The sequence below is a fragment of the Oryzias melastigma genome, linkage group LG16, assembly GCF_002922805.2.
Source record: "Oryzias melastigma strain HK-1 linkage group LG16, ASM292280v2, whole genome shotgun sequence".
Taxonomy (NCBI): domain Eukaryota; kingdom Metazoa; phylum Chordata; class Actinopteri; order Beloniformes; family Adrianichthyidae; genus Oryzias; species Oryzias melastigma.
The window spans coordinates 10,622,269-10,629,060 of NC_050527.1; positions in this window are offsets into that span (position 1 = coordinate 10,622,269).

The following is a 6,792-nucleotide window of genomic DNA, read 5'->3' on the forward strand; positions in this document are numbered from 1 at the left end:
GGGAAGAATATTGGAGCTATCAGCCGTACATTATTGAGGCAGATGTCAGCTCGGACGAGGAAAACAAGGACGTAGATGAATCTATTTGTCAGTAAATGAATATGTTGAAATGGAGCAGAGCAGAGAGCTACAAGCTTAAAAAACTCAGAAATGCTATCTTTACACATGTCCTTCATCATGAGATTAATGCCACAAAACTTTATAGAATCACAAAAAAACACACAATTTGCATTGGAGTGTGTCTATAAACTAAAATATTGGATGGTTAAAAAAAATTCTAATTGTTGATTTTTTTCCACAAGGGGGCCTCAATGCACTAAATATGCTGCAATAAAAAAAGAAACAAACCAATCTTATTTTGCACATACAGTATCGTCATTAGGATTCAATAAAATTCAATGATTACTGAAGGTGATAAAAGTTATGCCTGGTTTATGCCTTCAAATGTCATTAGTTCTCATGCAGTTTGAAATTATATATTGCTGTGAGTACTTTAGTGGTGCAACATGCAATTCTCAGAGCTCCTAAGTCTGTTATTTTGGATTCCCTCTGCACCTTTAAGCAAACAAAGCTGAATTCAACAGAATTTAAAAGAGGATGAACTGGAGAAACTATCATGACTGATATACCAGGTGGCTAATCTCTGTAAATCCTGTGATTCCTTGTGATTTTAGGGACAAATATAAGTTTTTTTTCTTTGTAATTTTTGAGCCTTAAGGTTGACTTCAGCCTTTATTGTCCCACTATGAGGACACTCCCCTCTGAAAGACTAGTCCATGGAAAAAGTGAGAGCAAAGTGAGGTGTTCGTGGATGTGGATGGTGATTACTCATAAGACAGCTAAACATTGCCAAATAACCCCCCCCCCCATGAGTCATACTATAAAAAAGCTTCCTCCTTCCTGTAGTTGTCATGAAAATAAATGATTTCCCAACTGTTTGTTAGTTAACTGTTATTCAAATTAAAGCCTTTTAAACAGCAAACGACAAATTTCAATACATAAAAAACTGCCAAAAGTGGAAGTAAGACTTTGATAAAAGACTTATATTGTTGAATTGTTTGCTGATCTTAAAGGCGGATGCTAAAAACCTCATTCTAATGAGTGACACAGTTGACTCATTTAACTGTTTAACACACGTATATGCTGAGAACTCTGAGTTTCTCTGTACCCTCTATGAACAGATCAGATTCTATTAATATCAGAGTCTAAATAGTGGCTGATTTCAACCCGAAAAGCTTCCATGAGAAATGTTACCGTTAGTGATAAATGAAGTGAAGCCACTGAAACCACAAACCTGTTCTTTTTATATACCTGAGCTTTTTTTGTCTTTCACATAATCTATTACCAAATTACAAAAAGCCAAAAAGTGGTGGGTGGGTGGTTGGAAGCGTGTGAGGAGCTCTGAAGCCAAGAGATGCTATAGTACCGTTGCAACGTGCATAAATCACCAAGCTAATAAATTGAAAGCTAAATGACTTCTTGCCCTCAGCATATATCATGGAGGCAAACCAAATGAAGTCTTATATACCCTGGAGGACAGAGGAATGCTTCTGTTCATAACAATGATTTGTGGATGGCTCTTATGGCTGTGGACTTCAAAAATCAGAGCCAAAGTCTGTTGATTGAGAAGGCTAACTTATACATTATAAAACGTGCAACATGAATATGTGCTAAAAAATAAACATCAAATATACTTTCTGTATGGTGAAATTCCATGAGAAAGCTATAAATGTTCAGAATTTCCTTCCTTTAAAAGAACAAACTTTTAAAAATACATTGCTCACAAAAATCAAAGGAGCACTTTAAAGAAACACATTAGATACATCAGATCTCTACACAAATAACAACAGGCCAGTGTCTTAGGAGCAAAAGGATGCCAAGTCTTTTAATGGAAATAAAACCTTTCAGCCTACAGAGGGCTCAATTGTGTAGACACCACAAAATCAGAGTGAAATGAAGATGTGGCAGGCTAGTCCATTTTTTCCTAAAACTTAATTTCTGCAACTCAAAATGCTTTGCAGTATCTTGTGTGGCCCCCTACGAGCTTGTATGCATGCTTGACAACATGGCGGCATGCTCCTAATGAGACGACGGATGGCGTCTTGTGGCATTTCCTCCCAGATCTGTGTGAGGGCATGTCTGAGCTGTTGTACAGTCTGAAGAGCAACCTGGCGGCGCCTAATGGACCAAAACATAATGTCCTAGAGATGTTCTATTGGGTTTAAGTCAGGGGATCGTGAAGGCCATTCAATTGTTTCAATTCCTTCATCCTCCAGGTACTGCCTGCATACTCTTGCCATGTGAGACCAGGCATTGTCGTGCATTAGAAGAAAACCAGGACCTACTGCACCAGCGTAGGGTCTGACAATAGGTTCAAGGACTTCATCTGGATACCTTATGGCAGTCAGAGCACCATTTCCTAGGCAGTAGAGGTCTGTGCGTCCCTCCATGGATATGCTTCCCCAGACCATCACTGACCCACCACCAAACCTGTCATGTTGAACGATGTTGCAGGCGGCATAACGTTATCCTTGTCTTCTCCAGACTCTTTCACGTCTATCACAGGTGCTCAGGGTGAACCTACTCTCATCTGTGAAAAGTACAGGGCGCCAGTGGTGGACTTGCCAATTCTGGTGTTCTTGAGCAAATGCCAGTGGAGCTTCACGGTGCTGGGCAGTGAGCACAGGGCCCACTACAGGACGTGGGGCCCTCAGGCCACCTTTATGAAGTCTGTTCCTGATTGCCTGGGTAGAGACATTCACACCAGTGGCCCTCTGGAGGTCATTCTGTAGGGCACGAGCAGTGCTCAGCCTGTTCCGCCTTGCACAAAGGAGCAGGTATCGGTCCTGCTGAGGGGTTGAGGACCTTCTACGGCCCTGTCCAGCTCTCCCAGAATAACCACCAGTCTCCTGAAATCTCCTCCATGTTCTGGAGATTGTGCTGGGAGACACATTAAACCTTCTTGCTGCAGCACGTGTGGATGTGCCATCCTGGAGAAGTTGGACAACCTGTGCAACTTCTGTAGGGTTAAGGAATCGCCTCATACTGCCAGTAGAGATAATTATCAAGCCAAAATCAGCACGAGTGGAAAACCAGCCAAAAAAGATCAAGAGGGAGAAACTTGAAATAACCTCCACATGTAACACCAGTCCTGTTTTGGGGGTTTTCTAATTGTTGCCACTGAAGTGCACCTGTTGTTAATTCCATGAACACCAATACAGCTGAAATTGATTAACAAGGCCCTCAGATGCTTAACCAACCAGAAAATAATCAGACAGGTTTAACACAATTCATGCCAGGCCCAATAAAAAATGTGTTCCTTTCATTTTTGTGAGTATATATATACATATAAAGAATCACTATTTGACATCCATACTGACACCAGGGCAGACTTTAAAATCTATATCTCCCCACCTCCTCATTTAGTACCTCAGAGGAAAGAGAGGTGGCTGATATTTGACAATAAAACCTTTCATAATGTGCACACATTCCAAAGAGGTCTAAATGGTTTGAGGCTAAAGAAGGTGACAGAATGCAAAGGCAAAAATATAAGGCCACTGGGAATCGTTTACAGTAAAGTCCTAGGAATGACGAGGGAAATGACCTCCAGATTTCTAGGAAAAGATACACAGAGAAACTTAGGTTTCAGATATGTATTCCCTGTTACAAACAACCTCTTGGGAATCATCAAGGCACAGACATGCTGATGCGGTAGCTTCTCTTAGTAAATTCATCAGTTGATAGCTCATTTTTAGCAGACAATGTTTAGCTTGAAGTCCATTTGGCCATACTGTGGTGCAAATGATCAGGCAGACCGGAAGTCCTACAAAAGGATTGCATGCATCCAGACATGTTGCATTTCTGAAGCGTGTGTAGTAGAAGTTGCAGAACAGGCTTGGCATACATGCACTGCAACAGCGCCCAATGTCTCCTGACCTAAAACCTGATGAAAGGTCACCTGCAGGTGTGGAGCTTGTTTTACCTGAAATTAAAGATTAGCTTGGTTGTGGACAATAATTTATTTCTTTTAAACATTAGCTTGAATATTAAATTTGTATTGATTTGCTGTGGCAAACAATACGTTGAAATTGTGATCAAGTTTTAAAGGAACCGTATGAGCTGTTTTTTTTTTTAATTAAACTCAGTAATTAAGGGTGTAAATTTTTTATTTTTTTGTATAATTTAATTATCTCCATAAAATGTTCCTAATCTTCCAAAAACTGTTTTGTATCTGTATCTTTTTGTCTTCTTTATTTTCTTTAGATTTATTTTTATAATTTACTTTTAAAACATTTTACAAGATTAAAAAGCAATCAAAATAATATTTTATTATAAAAAAAAGGTTTTAAGAATAAGGAGTAAATGCTGCTCTGTCCCTAAAAACATAAATTGTTTTATACATTTAATAGGGATTCAGTTAAAATATTTTAAGTGACTACACAAGTGATTCCTTAAAAATAGACACCTATCAGACTTTGAGAAAACACAGCATTACATTTAACGGAAACCTTTAGTGCTTTAGCACCTTTTAAGAAAAAGCCTAAAAACACTCAGATTACACAGAATCAGCTCACTTCTTAGAAGAGTACAATGGCGCCATCTGTTGATCTACAAAATAAACTCTAAATTCTTCTTTTAATAGAAATATGCAACGATTGATCAAATAAAAAAAATCAAGGAATAATAATACAGTATATGACGCTGAATTATTTAAATTCAGACATCATATGTCTTGCATGAGGGGCTGACAAGTGGAGAGTGTACACATCCAGTTATGTCTTCAAAAGGGAAGCTAAACTATTTTTAGTGACACCGAAAACAGTTCTTCCAACCATGTGGCAGTTTTCTTTATTAGTATAAATAAATAAATAATGTGAAAAATAGAGAATATTTTACCACTTAAATCCCTCCTAGTACATAAGTGAAACATTTAAACCATAATACATCACATTAGGCGACATGAACCAAAACTCTACAGCAAAATACTGCAAAATTGGAGTTATACCGCATGAGGTGATGAACAATCCTTCATCAGAAATCTCAGGAGACTCAGAGAGGTCAGAAATCTGAGAATCCAATCTAACAGTTTAAGGTTTAAAGAGTACAAGAAAGAAAAAAAAAACACAAGCACTGCTAAAAAAACAAATAAGCAAAAAAAAAGCAAGCAACTTTATCAACTAAATGCAAATAGGTTCAATTCTGCTTTCCACCAAGCCGCCAAGCACACTCAATTTCTAAGTTTGAAGCAAAACCTGGAGAATCAAAAATCCTGCAGCCTCTTAAATGACCACTGGAGGCTGGTTTTAGAGAATATCCTTTTGACTTAAGTAAAAACAACTCAAACCTCACAACAAAATTACCTTAATGACCTCTTGTAATAAAAAATCTTGGTATTTTTTTTATTTAAATTAGCTTTTTTGATATTATAAGATTGGTGAATATGGCAACAGGTGTGTAGTCCCAGGAGGTTGGACCAAACAAAACATCTGTAGTCTTGCTCAATGGTCAGTTTTTTAAGATACGGCGATAGTAGACTCCTGACTATGGAGGAAGTCAGATATTATCAGCCGAGCCCAGGTTATTATCAGCTTGTCTTTTTGTTCAACAAAACTTTTTCACAGCTAACAACTTGCTAGAAATTCAGAGAGACTGTCTCCATTGTTGTAAGTCTCCAGTGTTTCAGATCAGATAGAGACTTTACTGACACCTTGAGTCAGACACTATATAAGAAACTGGAGTTAACTAATTAATGTTTCTTTTTTTACACCTCGTTTTCATGAACGACATTTATTAATAGAAAAGTTTGTTTTACCGTAATAAACTCCAAGGTTACCTACAGTTCTACTCACCCAGAAATAACTTAAATTATGTATTAGAAATGTTATCAAAAAGCATGGATCTAAGCACAGAGCCCTGTGGTACACCATGAGTGTGTTGTGTGGAACAGACTCTTTATACAAGCCAAACTTCATTTAATCAGATCTTTGAACTGACATTGGTTTTCAACATGTTTTGACCTTTATGGGGAAAAATTCGGCTCAATTAATCATCCTTCAGGGTCGCAACAAAAGTCAACTTTCTGAGGTCGTGTGGCAGTGATTGTGCAGCAAGTCTAAATTACCAAAATAAAATTCTCTGACTTTCAAGTCTTCTCAAACCCTGTTTAAAATAAATGAACAGTTAGTCAAAGCAATGGGAATATTCATATTCCAATAAGTGTTTCCAACAGCATCCCCCTGCTGCTGCTGACATAAAAAGCTCCCATAACAACATTTTCACATCTCATTTATCACAGCAGTCATGCATCACCGCATCGCAAAAATGAGCTCTGGAGGCTTGGAACAGTGTTCTTCCACAAAACCTTTTCATGACAAAATCTGACTTAAGCCATTGTGCTATAATAGTAATGCATGTTTATTTAAATTTCCTTGTTCTAACTTTTAGGTTTTTGTACTTTTCTCAACAAAATAGCCCATATTTTGAGTAAAACATTTGATTTAAAAAATTTTTTTGAGTATATTCAACATGTGATATTCTTTAGGAACATATAAATATTTCATCTTTAAAAACAAAACCCGATAATTTTAGACATAATATATAAAAATATGATACTGGGTATTTAAAACCAAAAGTTCAAACATCTAAGCCAGATAGTAAATATAAAAATACAGCAAGTCTCTAAAGTAACTTCATACGCACTAGAGAGTAAGGTAGTAAACATGAGAGCTGACCTTCCTTGTTATCACTGAAACAGTGGAGCATTGTTCTGGCTCCTAATGAAGGCTGGGGTGA